Raw genomic sequence first — 14,155 nt, 5'->3', positions numbered from 1 at the left:
GTAAAATATATTACCTTCTTTTTTACTGTAAGTCTTCGTTTCCAGTTGTTTTATACCAAGAAAGGAAAACGTACAGGTTAAGAGTCGAGTGTCTCATCCACTTGGCTATGCCGGCCCCCGTATTATTAATATAAACTATGTATGGAACTAAATAATCATGAAAAAAATATTTTTTCTCTCACTATTTCGCAACCGTATAAAGAAAACTTATAAGTGTTTATATAAACTGCGGAAAAATGCCTTCAAGTGGCACAACGGTATGTCTGTGTACGTGTGATGCTAGAAATCGGGTTTGAATACCCGTGATGGAGAAGGCACAGATAGTTTTGGTGTAGTTTTGGGCTTAATATAAAACAACAACATCAACTACGCAAGATGTATTTTAAACCTAACCACTGGGGTGTTGATTCACCTTTTTAGTCTGTCATCAAGCACGAAGCTACAAAATGTTAGTGTTATAAGCTTTTAAGTTTACAACCGAACCACCAGGTGGCGACATAATTTCGACTTACTAAAAAGTTTGTTTGTTTTGCTTTTGAACTTCGCGCAAAGCTACTCGAGGGCTATTTGCGCTATCCGTCCCTAATTTAGCAGTGTAAGACTAGAGGGAATGCAGACAGTCATCATCATTCACCGCCAACTCTTGGGCTACACTTTTACCAGCGAATAGTGGGATTGACCATCACATTATAACGCCCCCACGGCTGAAAGGGCGAGCATGTTTGGTGCGAGGGAAATTCGAACCCGCAACCTTCAGATCATGAGTCAAACGTCTTAATCCACCTGTCCATGCCGGGCCCACTACAAAGTCAATACAACCTTAACCTGTGACTTCACGGACCCTAAAACAATATCGTCTTTGTACATTAATGTTCACTGTGGTTTGGTATTTATAGGTATTCTACAATGATATTTAATATTGTTTGGGAGTTATAGTCGACATGTATTAATACTTAACATTATTTGGTAATTACTGTTGTCATGCATTAACCTTAATTATGGTTTGGTAATTATCTAATCATTACTTTTATATATGAAGCACCATTTGCAATCTTGAGCAATGACTCTGAAAAATTATTTTGTAGATATGGTGAGAAAAATATTTTTCTTTAACAAACTGGTAAACTTCACCGTTATGGTTTGGTTACTTTGCAGTTAAGCACAAAGAGCAGTAATTTCAACACTATGTTGAAGGGGAAAAGCCCTAAAACTAGGGTTAAAAGGGGGATCCTCACAGCATTCACTGTTCTTCAAGCGTCAAACTGAATACGGAAAATGTTTACAGAACGTTAGACAACTACACGATAAATCTAAATTTAAATGCTTACAAAGTTTAAAAATGCCAAAATAAACTTTCTCTCTTTGCGTTATATAACGTCGATGGATCCACCAAGCAGAATCAATAGAAAACTGAATTATAAATTAAGATTTTCAATATTACTAAGGCAATACAGAATACATATTAACCACGGAAAAGAAATTCGTTTTTTGGAAGTCAAATGAGAACTCCGTCGCTGACAAAATCAAAAAGAAAACTTAATGTTCTCTGAGTTGAAGCGATATATATACATGTTTGTATATGTATGTGTGTGTGTGTCTATATATATATATTTATATATACGCGGGTGCCTTACAGTTGATGAAATCTCTATTAGAGTAAGGAAACCTAAGGGGATAATCGAGGTAACGTGGAAATTATTTAAATAATCCGATTAAACTTTTAATCATAACCAATGACTTTTATCCTAAATGAACCTCAAGCTATGAACGAATATGATTTAACCAGCACATTGAATTTAGAAAAATAGGACCGCGAGCATAAACATTGTATTAATAGCCCTGTTTTACTCAGTATAGCCAAATATATGAAATTATGCACATCACAATTTTTATCTCAACTTTTAACAGGGATGTCTGAATCAGTACAAGACTAAGAGAAAGGATAATTTAAATAAAGTGATCATGACATGCTCATATGTTTTTCACTTTAAAAGACGACAATATTTAAGCTTTTATATTGGTGAGTCGGTAAAACGTCAGAATTTTGAAACAATAACATTCTGTCGGAGAAATTCTCAACTGAAACAATAACAATCTGTCGGAGAAATTCTTAACTGAAACAATAACAATTTGTTGGAGAAATTTTAACTGAAACAATAACAATCTGTCGGAGAAATTCTTAACTGCCACGATATATATTTTTTTTCCCAAAGCGGTAAACTTCAGAAGGGAAATTTCACAATGATACAAACAGAGGCAAGTTACAGAACACAGGCGTAGAAAACAATCATGTTTGTTAACACTTAATGACACGCCAGCACTTTTATAGAATCCCTTTTCAGCATTCTTTGTAGGAATTGGCTTCCAAGAATTCATTTATGACATTATAAACATAATAAATTCACATCACACATATTTCTTTTGAAACTGAAAACAACCATCTTCAAAATAAACTAAATTCATTAAAAATATTTCGACTGAACTACAGTTTTCGTATATATTTAACTCAACTACTGTATTATACAAAGTTAAGAAATAGGTGCTCTGTGAGCTGGGCTTAATATTACTACTATCATTTAATCAACAAAATTTATATCTTGTGTTCTTCAAAACGTGTATTTTAATGCACGTATTTCCTTTGCTCTGTATTTCGAATAACAACCCGTTTCCTTTCAAGATAATTCTTCGTGTATTTTTTTTTTTTCAGAGCAACAGATGCTGTTATGCCACGGATTGATCATGGGCATCAAAGCTTCCGACTTCTTGGTAAGAAAAAAATACCAAGTAATTTTTTTATAGTGTTCTTTGTTTTGTTGCTTACGAAACACTCGTACATTCAGCCTTTTGAATTGTGGGATCTTACACAAGCTAGGCTACATTCAGTATCATTCGCTGTTGTGTCTTCATGCTAAAATAAATACGTTTGAGGAAGAGCAGGCGAGCTTTGAAATAATATGTAATGTTAAACAGTTAAAAACTATTGAAGTTACGGAATATAGGAAGGCAGAGTATTTTGTTTGTAATAAAGCACAAAACCACACTCTGCCCACCACGGGTATCGAAACCCGGTTTCTAGGGACAAAACTTCACAGACGTACTATTGTGCCACTCTGAGGCCATACAGAGCATTTCGTATTTTACAAGCATGAATAATATATATATATTTATATATGTATAACCAGAGTGCATCACTTGTATCTATTTTAAACAATTCTAGAAACTGTTGTTTATTAACACCTTTTAAAAAACAAACAACGAAAACTGATTTTAAATCACGCTCTTTAGGATTTACTGTTCTCTTGTAAAAATATTTCTTTATTGTTTATTGTAATTTTAAAATAAGACATACAAAAGTTAAAGCTTTTTTAAAAATTATTATCAGTCTCTAGAAACGCGAGTTTTTGTATCCTTGCGGAATTTGTATGCATTAAGATTTATCAAAATTCAAGAACATAAAGAGCAAACATTTATTTTAAAAACTGTGTATAAAATTCTTTCAATTGATGCGTTTTTCGAAAATGTTACGAAGTAAACAATACGTATTTTAGAGAATTTAATAAATTATTGAACAACATAATATGCGATGGATTATTTAATTATGTAACGCTATAGTTAAATACGTTAGAATACCAGATCTAACATCCAGAAAAACTGAATTATTTACCATAAAATTAAGAACTGTAAATCTGAAGTAACATTAATACAAAATTATTTCATTTTAAATTATTTTTTATGTTCGCGAATATAGGTATTATTTGAATGGCTATTATATTTTATCTGTTCACGTTCTTTAAATATTATGTTTTTGTTTACTATTCAATGGAAAACAATATTTTTTTTCTATTCAACCTCGCGATAAGTGGATATATGCAGTAAAATCTCGATATTTATGTTTTCAGGTATAATATTATTTCTAATCACGATATTACATCAATTCTTTACATCAAAATTATACGATAAACCAATGAATTGTTTGTTTTTGAATTTCGCATAAAGCTACTCGAGGGCTATCTATGCTAGCCGTCCCTAATTTAGCAGGGAAGGCAGCTAGTCATCAACCACCCACCGCTAACTCTTGGGCTACTCTTTTACCAACGAATAGTGGGATTGACCGTCACATTATAACGCCCCCACGGCTGAAAGGGAGAGCATGTTTGGCGCGACCGGGATGCGAACCCGCGACTCTCAGATTACGACTCGCACGCCTTAACACGCTTGGCCATGCCGGGCCCGAACCAATGAAATATAACATCGCATCTAAATGAAACGATACGATCTACGAAACGGGTCATTTGAATCCAACGAGTGTGAAACAACCAATGTTCAGAAACATGGCAAAATACATGAAACAGAATAATGAACATGCTAACACACACACAAAACACATAAAGAACTTACAATATAATGCTCAAACGTGGGAAATGGACTGAAATAAGTAATGATTTTAGAGTCGCTTGTAATGGAAATTAAATCATATACTTCTTGGGATGGATATATCGTTAATACAAGCTGGTAAGAACGTTTAACTCCTAAAATCGATAATAAATAATAATAATACTTCGTAAGTTGTTCATCACGAAAACAAATTGTCAGAAAACCTCTGGTGTGAAAAAGTTGAAACCATTTACTAATCAAATTAAATGTTGATGGACTGAGAAAAGTAAATATTAATCCACATTATTTTAAATTCATGAAATAAAATCCTGTAAATAAACGTATCAAAAATATATTAAAAATCATGAATATGTGTCTTAACATTAAGATAAAAACATTTTTGGGGCAAAATGTTCGTTTGTTTTGAGGTTCACACAAAGCTACACGAAGGCAATCTGGACTGTCTCTAATTTAGCAGTTATAGACTAAAGAGAAGGCAACCAGTCAACATTATCAACCGCTAACTCTTGGGCTATCTTTTAACAACGAATAGTGGGATTGACCATAACGTTATAACGCCGCCATGTCGAAAAAGGCAAGCATGTTTCCTGGCGGAGTTTCGAAATCCAGTCCCTCAAACTGAGACAGAATTTGACAGAATGAAAGAGGAACAACTCTCTCAGCCGACTGACTTCTGTGACTCATTTTCTCAACAGGGCTTGTAAATATAGTACACGTATTAGCTTCGTTATCAGAGACTGTAAATATTGTATTATCTTCGTTGTCAGAGCTTACAAATACAGTGTTATCTTCGTTATCAGGGATTGTAAATACAGTGCTAGCTTCGTTATTAGAGCTTATAAATACAGTGTTAGCTTCGTTATCAGTGGTTGTAAATACACTGTTAGCTTCGTTACATAGATTCTAAACACAGTGTTAGCTATGTCATCAGGGTTTGTAAATACGGTGCTAACTTCGTCATCAAGACTTATAAATATAGTGTTAATTTCGTTATCAGGGATTGTAAGTACAGTGTTAGCTTCGTCATCAGGGTTTGTAAATACGGTGCTAACTTCGTCATCAAGACTTATAAATATAGTGTTAACTTCGTTATCAGGGATTGAAAGTACAGTGTTAGCTTCGTCATCAGGGTTTGTAAATATGATGTTAGTTTCATCTTTGTTAAACTCAAACCGGTCAGCGGATAAGGAAATAAAAATAAGTGTCTTAGATTATATCAAAAAACGTCGGTTTTTTCTACTTTTAATATATGAAAGCAAAATGGCTTGAACATAAATTATGTTTTTTGTTATCAAACGTTTTATACCTATAATTCGACGTGTATGTGCATATATACGGTCGACATGGCCAGGTGGGTTAAGGCGTTCGACTCCTAATTTAAGGGTCGTGGGTTCGAATTCCCATCGCACCAACCATGCTCACCCTATCAGCCGTGGGGATGTTATAATGTTACGGTCAATCCCACTATTCGTTGGTAAAAGAGTAGCCCAAGAGTTGGCAGTGGGTGGTGATGACTAGCTGCCTTCCCTCTAGTCTTTCACTGCTAAATTAGGGACGGCTTTTTTTCCTTTTGAGCAAAATTCAAAAATCAAACAAACCATTCTGACCAAACAATGGGATTTGACTGTCACCCTTATAACTCATCCACAATCCCCAAAATGCCGAGCGCAATGTGTTTTTGTGGTAAGATCTTATCGTCCAGCACGCTAACCACTATATCACCCATTGTTCCTGTTTTAACGCAATATCCGCTGATTACTAAATTTTGAAAAATAAGAACAAGTCATTTAGATGTAGTTTATTGGCCTGAATAAACATTAATAACACAGGGACGTTAATGGCTTTCTATAGCTTGCGGCACGAAACAAACATTTTCTTGATGTTGTCCTTTATTGATTTCCGTATGTAAACATGTACTTTGTGAGACGTAAGTGAAAAACACCAAATTATCACGCAGACAGCAAGACAAATAGATAAATGAGAGATAAAAATAAGCTATAAGTACATATTCGAGAGGCAGATAGATAAGAAATATATGTAGGATATATACCCAAATAGGTTCTTAGTTAAGTGAAAGCATATAATAGGTTATAATCATAGGTAAATACAGGTTTGAATGATAAATAAAAATTCTAGAAAATATAGATAAATAACTGGCAGCTACTGGTGAATGAGAAAACTAATATAGATAAATATACATAAAATATAAAGCCCTATTAAATGCTAAAATGTTTTTTTTAATTTTCCCTTTTCTTATTTTCATCTTTCGAAGCTCTACTCATATAAGTGGTTGAGTCTAACAACGCATAATACATATTTTTCTTTATGTTTATTGGCCTTAATATTTTGGCTAGCAGTGTATATTTAATTCAAAACACAGACGTTGTTTAAAGAAATTCGTGTAACATTGGCCATTCCGTGAAACAAAAGGATAATTGCTGATAAGCCTAAAGAAACACAACACATCACAACAACAGCCTGGGTATCGTAAACTTTGTGTTATGAAAATTACTATTCCGAATTGTATACGTAGATGTACCTTTAACACAGAATGCATGTAAGAAACTTATTTATACGTTTGTCACAAATGTTATTACGTATTCATATCTACAAATATCGATATACTGTAGGAATTCGTAAGCACTGATTGACTGCTGGATATCACTGGAAAGTGGAGCCAATTAGAGGTAAGGAAGAGGGTGGGACAGAGACCGGTTGGCCCGACTCTCAAGTTTAAAGGGAGGCCTCAAAGTTAGACACTTGTTATTTTTGCGTTATTTATTTCTTAAATTTGTTCAGTCTCGCGACTTGTTTCTATATGCCTTCTAGTCACACCAAAATATATCACCCACTTTCAGCTCAGAACTACCCCCAGTGGCACAGCTGTATGTCTGTGGACTCAAACTGCTAGAAACTGAGATTATATAACTGTTGTGGGCAAGGTCCTTTGTGTAGCCTTATGCTTCTCCATAAATAAACAATAAAAAAAACTTATAGCTGCAACTTATATATACAAATTAAATATCCAAATTATGTTACACTTTTCTTTTGGGATAATGATTGTCTTAATTTATTGTTATGTGTTACTTTTTAATTATTATTATAGGCAGGAGTCTCAAAAGAAAGAAGTGGGCTGGGCCTCTCTAAACTTCTGAAAAGGCCTGCTTGATTGTTCATAAGAATGAAATTCACTTCTTTAGTTTGATGTTCTCATCGCTTGAGTGCGCCACAAACCCGAGCACTAATAATTAGTCTGCCACATATTTTCAAAACGGAATAATATTTTTGGATAAAGGTTATTAGTACTACTTTTGAATAAGTAGACAAATTGTAGAATGTGGGCCACCAGAACTTGAGGTCAAGGCATAGGATAATAGTTCATTTGGGCACGTATTATCTATTTAAGCTCAGTACTACAGAAACTGCACTTCAATATTTTATTACCACGTGGACCGGCATGGCCAGGTGGGTAGAGCGCTCGACTCGTCATATGACGGTCGTGGGTTCGAATAACCGCCACTCCAAACATGCTCGCCCTTTCAGCCGTGGAAGCGTTATAATGTTACGACCAATCCTACTATTTGTTGGTAAAATAATAGCCCAAGAGCTAGCAGTAGGTGTGATGACTAACTGCCTTCCATATAGTCTTGCACTGCTAAATTAGGGACAGCTAGCGCGGATAACTCACGTGTAGCTTTGCTCAAAAATTCTAAACAAACGACCTTTTACATCCGCACACAGCCTCACAACTAGAATATTCACCGTAGACAGCACAAAATCAATAACAAATACTCTAAAATCAAGATAAAGTGACACAGCTAAAATAAGAAGCGTTTCGTTTATTTAGTATGAAAAATAGATGGGGCCTAATTCCTCATATCTCTAAATGACCTGTTGCATTCAAATCAGACAGCTGAGAGAAAACAAACTAGAAAATTAAATTAAAGGAGAAACCAGAAATTAGGATTTAGTTCTAATATAAAATAATATCTTCTTTGTGATAAAGTATTGTAGACAATACTTGTCTACAAAATAGTTGTATTGCCAAACTTGTAATGACTCTTATCCTCTATTCTTTCATTAGTGTCAAAACTGACGAAGGACTTCACATCAAGTGAAGATGCTTTATAGTCCACGCTGTCTGTCTACTGAACAGATAGTCTTAGGTTGTTAAAATTTGTCTCGAAGCACTGCAAGGTTATGAAATATATCAAATAGTCTGTTAGACTTTGAATAAGTGAATTCACTGACCTGTTTATCTGTTAATTAATGTATTTATTCGTGGTTTTATTTACTATTATAGATCTTCAGTTATAAATAAATGAGTATGTCAGTCTGACCAACTTATAATAGATGGATTTATCGATCGGTTTATTTATGAATAACTGTAAGTATAGATTTACTTGTGTTTTAGTATCTCGATTTTTCGATTAATGTGTAGATTTGTCAATCGTTTAATCTATTGATAACTGGATTTATTGGTGTGTTGGCCAACAAGACAAAGACTTAACGATATGTTCATCTAAATATTACCTAAAAGTTGCCGGTTTATTAGCGATTAGACTTATTACTCTGTTTGATTATTATAGCTGAATTTATTGATATGTTTATCTATTAATACATGGTTTTATTGATCTGTTTGTTTGTAATACATGGTTTCATTGGCCAACGTATCTACCAAACACGGTTTTATTGATTTGTTTGTCAATTAATACATAATTTTATTGATCTGTTTTTCTATTAATACATGGTTTTAGTGGTCTGTTTGTCTGTTATTACGTTGGTTTAGTTAGTCTGTTTGTCTGTTAATACATGATTTCATTGGACTGTTTGTCTATTCATACATAGTTTTATTGATCTGTTTGTCTATTCATACATAGTTTTATTGATCTGTTTGTCTATTAATACATGATTTTATTAGTCTGTTTATCTGTTAATACATGGTTTTATTAGTCTGTTTATCTGTTAATACATGGTTTTAGTGGTATGTTTCTCTATTAACACTCCTACGAAAAGTGGGGCCTAATAGGCCCCGGAGCAACTTGAAAGGTTATTAGTATTAGGCTAATAATTTTGTATTTAAATGAAATTGCCATTTAAATCCACCAATGAATGGATTAACGAGATTCTCACTGTCCCTATCTACTATCTAGCGAAACCACAGCCAGGGGAACGGGCTTGGAGAAATCAGGACTAGAAACGTCTTTTCGTAGGAGTGTTAATAGATAGTTTTATTGATCTGTTTATCTATTAATACAATATTTTATTGACATGTTTGTCTATTGATATTTAAACTCAACGCTCTTTCCATCTACTGATACCTGTTTTATCTGTTGTTTTTTACTTTTTTATAACTTTACTAAAATTACTTCAGAGAACGAGTGCAAATTGAAATAGGAAAATCCAATATACTGTCAGACGAGTGTAAAAATGTGTTATAATAATTAATATTATCGTTTCTTCTCAGGAAACATTGATAGAAAGCGTTCCTAGTATAAAAAATATAAGTTACATATTGATGTTTAAAATATGCTTAAAACTAAACTCCTGTAGGGATATACATAATTTCTGTTTCCTACGAGTTATAATCTGTAGTTTTAATGAACAATTGTTTTGAGTTTTCCCATTTAAGGGACTTTCTCATCATACGATATAAACCTGTTTCCTGATTGAATGAGATCATATTAAACGCCATATTTTAAATAAATTAAACATATTATTATGAAATTTTATTTTGTGTTAACCAAATGCTTATAACAGTAAAAAAAATAAATTTAGAAATTCGCGTTAAGGAGTAATTAAATGTCACTTGAATAAAACTGATATCTTAGGTTCTCTGCCCACCACGGGTATCGAAATCCGGTTTTAAGCGATGTGAGTCCACAAACATAGTGCTGTGTCACTGGGGGTTGGGGAACCTTCAGAGACATGATAAACTTCTTTTATTGACTTGTGGCCCGACATGGTCAGGTGGTTAAGGCACTCGACTCGTAATCCGAGTCCCTGTCACAACAAACATGCTCGCCCTTTTAGCAGTAGGGACGTTATAATGTGATGATCAATCACACTATTCGTAAGTAAAAGTGTAGCCCAATAGTTGGCGGAAGGTAGTGATGACTAGCTGCCTTCCCTCTAGTCTTACTCTGCTAAATTAGGGACGGCTGGCGCAGATAACTCTCGTGTAGCTTTGCGCGAAATTAAAAAACAAACAAACAACCCTTCTCAACCAGCTGTCTTGCTGTTTAAATAAACATTAATTTTTCTTCATTAGAAATATGCAACAAAATCTATTACAGTAATTCACGTCGTGAAGACATATGGTTTGAGTTCCAAACTGATACACGAATCTGTTTATATATATTAGTGTCTGGATTTATTCACAAGTGTAAATTATTTATGAACCCAATCGTTGATGGAGAAACACAACATTGCATTCGTTATAAAAAATTACGGTACCACACAATCATGTCTTTCCGGAAGTGTTGAAATAGTACAATAATAAAATTAATTAAAATATATAAACACTTTAATACGTTGATCAGTATCGATAACACGAGGGTTTAGTGCGTTAGTGCCTCAAAAACATGTTTTTATACGATCACTCGTACTAAGTAAAGTAGAAGCGGTGTGTCTACTATCTTTAGCAGACTCCATTTCTCATTAACTGAGAGAGACACACTGTGCGACTTGTTACTGAGGTTTATTTCCTGGTGTAATGCTTGATTCACGAAGTCACGACATGGGAGAACTTAACAAACCTACTTTATATAACCTTTCTCTAAAATCAATGTGAACTATAAGAAGTGACAAGATACTTGTATTTATTTTTGACTATATTGTTTCTTATCCGATTGCAACATTTTGAGGCCGTAAGAAGGAAACAGCAAAGAGTGTCTTGTCAGTTGAATGTCATCCTTGATTCCCATGTCTAATCTATCGATTGTAAAACTAGTTAAATATACAAGCAGAAGACGGACTGACTCGAGAACTGTATCAGCTGCTTCGTAAAACAGACGACGAATTGGCGGCCATCTTGTAGCATCAGCTTGAAATTAACAAATAAAATACTCGTAGTAAACTAAAAGACGAAAAGTTGTTACAAAGTAGAATATTAACAATGGAAAGTAACAAAAGGATAACAATGTTACAAAATAGAGTGCTAACAATGGAAAGTAACAAAAATATAACAATTCCAAAAGAATGTTTTAACAATGTAAAGTAAAGAAAGGATAACAATGCTACAAAAGAAAGATTTAACAATGGATTAAAAAGAAAAGATATCAATGTTACAAAAGAGAATGTTAACAATGTAAAGTAACGGAAGGATGACAATGTTACAAAGCAGTGTTAGCAATGCAAAGTAATGAAAGGATGACAATGTTACAAAAGAGAGTGTTAACAATGTAAAGTAACCAAACAATATCGATAAAGAACGATAATATGATTGAGATTTATACTTTATAGCGCATAAAGATCTTACACTTAAATAACATTTCGACGATACAAGAAGTATTATTTGTATTTATTGATAATTAAAATACAAACAAAGATTGTTAAAAGTTGATTCGTTGAAGAAGGAATTAAAGAGTTTGGTGTGCACAAAAACGTATGAAACATTAAAGAACTACAAATAATACAAAACTAAAACTCAGTACAGGACTCTGCCATTATCTTTACAAGGAGGCATGGGCACGTTAAATGTACAGTGCACCATTTATGTAGACAGAGACACACATAATGTATGCCGGCTTACAAGGATTTATATTTAAATGTTAACAAAATTGCTACTCGCTGCTATATCTGACATACGAACGAAAAGCTTATCAGGTCTGTCTATCATTTTGTAGAAAGATTAAAAACATATTCTGTAGCCTAAATACTACAGAATAGTTAAATATTGAAGTGATGTGTAACAAACAGAAGAGTAAATAATTTAGTAGTCAGATATGCTGCAAGCTCATTAATTATGTTTAGTCATAGGAAACAAGCTCAAATACATAATAAATCGTTAAAGTTTGTTTGTTTTTGAATTTCCCACAAAGCTACTCGAGGGCTATCTGTGCTAGCCGTCCCTAATTTAGTAGTGTAAGACTAGAGGGAAGGCAGCTAGTCATCACCACCAACCGCCAACTCTTGGGCTACTCTTTTACCAACGAATAATGGGATTGACCGTAACATTATAACGCCCCCACGGCTGGGAAGGCGAGCATGTTTGGCGCGACTGGGATGTGAACCCGCGACCCTCAGATTACGAGTCGCACGCCTTAACACGCTTGGCCATGCCAGGCCCCCAAATTGTTAAAGAGACAAACGAAACACCGGTCAACCGAGTTTCAATAGGACGTACATTATACCTAACAATAACAATGTTTTATTAAGAGGTAACATTTGTCCCCCGCTAGTGCAGCGGTAAGTCCACGGATTTACAACGCTAAAATCAGGGGTTCGATTCTCTTCGGTTAGCTCAGCAGATAACCTGCTATGGCTTTGCTATAAGAAACACCCACAGGTAATATTTGGAAGTTTTTCGTGGCACCTTAGCTAAGTTTTGAACAACCACAGTTGTTCCGAATGTTATTCACTTCAAATAAAACATTTTTTCTTGTCATTCTGCTTTGAACAAGTTAACTATACAATTTGTAGTTGTGTTACGATATATTAATTTCGAAACCAGACAAGAAATTTTATGATCATCGAATATATTTCGTTTAATTCATCCGAGAATTCGTAATCGTGATTAAAATTAAAGTTCTTACAGTGGTTACTGTTTTAATAGTGTTAGCTGGAGAATATTGTGCTACAGAAATGACTCCACGAATAAATAGGTTCAGTAAGAGTTTCTTTGTGTGAGCATTGCTTAAGATTAATAAACTAATTTAAAAATATATATACATTTATGCCATTTTCAAATGCTTCAAATGTGTTTACAATGCACTTATATATATATATCAATACTTTCGATCATCTCTTTTGCTTGTTTTTTGAATTTCGCGCAAAGCTACACGAAGGCTATCTCCGATACCTGTCCCAAATTTAGCAATGTAATTTAAAAGCACGTTATCATCACCCACTGGGCTACGCTTTTGTTAAGGAATAATTGAATTGACAAAGACGTTATAACGCCCAAACAGCTGAGGGATCGATCATGCTTAGTGTGACGGGGATTCGTGCGATCCTTCGATTGTAGGTCGAGCACCTTATCCACTTGACGATGCAAAACTTACGTTAAAGGAGATATAACCTTTATTACTGGCTTAATTGTGTATTGTATACTTTTCTCGGCCTAATATTTTCATTCACAGAGTTTCGCACTGTGCAAAATATAATTGTGACAGAAAGTGAGGGAGCACAGGCAACCTGTTGTGTAGTTTTGTGCTTAATTCTAAACAAACCAAAATCAATACTAAATTAGGAACAGTTATCCCGAAATTGGAAACAAACCATAACTGACATATTCATATTGGTATTTTCTATGTCACATTGAACTTTGATGTTTCAAAACTTGATATTTTGGCAACCGATACTCCAAACCATGTCCCTAACTGCCTTATATTCTTTAACCCTTAAACGGCGGGTATCATCAACCGATGCTGCTACTTACAACATTCCCGCTGTTTAAGGGTTAACACGTTGACATTAAGATAGAAGAAATCGGGAAGTTAAAAAAGGTCCACTGATATTGCCCAGCTAAACTTTGAAGAAAAATACGCCTTTGAACCTTTTAAGCATTCTCGTTCATAAGCTTCCTTCATCTTTTGAA

General features: G+C 34.2%; 1 protein-coding gene and 1 long non-coding RNA gene across 3 annotated transcripts in view; one reads left to right on the top strand and one right to left on the bottom strand.

The window, feature by feature from the left end:
• LOC143256002 (uncharacterized) overlaps positions 1–8,651 on the top strand; it is a 41,843-nt gene extending 33,192 nt beyond the window's left edge. The window contains exons 2-3 of the long non-coding RNA XR_013030959.1: positions 2,708–2,766; positions 8,480–8,651. This is a non-coding gene — a long non-coding RNA (uncharacterized LOC143256002). The remainder of the gene's footprint in view (positions 1–2,707; positions 2,767–8,479) is intronic.
• LOC143255999 (dual specificity calcium/calmodulin-dependent 3',5'-cyclic nucleotide phosphodiesterase 1A-like) overlaps positions 1–14,155 on the bottom strand; it is a 463,989-nt gene that overhangs the window by 129,744 nt on the left and 320,090 nt on the right. The gene's annotated exons all lie outside the window — the stretch shown is intronic.

This window comes from Tachypleus tridentatus, chromosome 7 (genome assembly GCF_004210375.1).
Source record: "Tachypleus tridentatus isolate NWPU-2018 chromosome 7, ASM421037v1, whole genome shotgun sequence".
Classification (NCBI taxonomy): Eukaryota; Metazoa; Arthropoda; class Merostomata; order Xiphosura; family Limulidae; genus Tachypleus; species Tachypleus tridentatus.
This window is presented reverse-complemented; position numbering and strand designations above follow the sequence as displayed.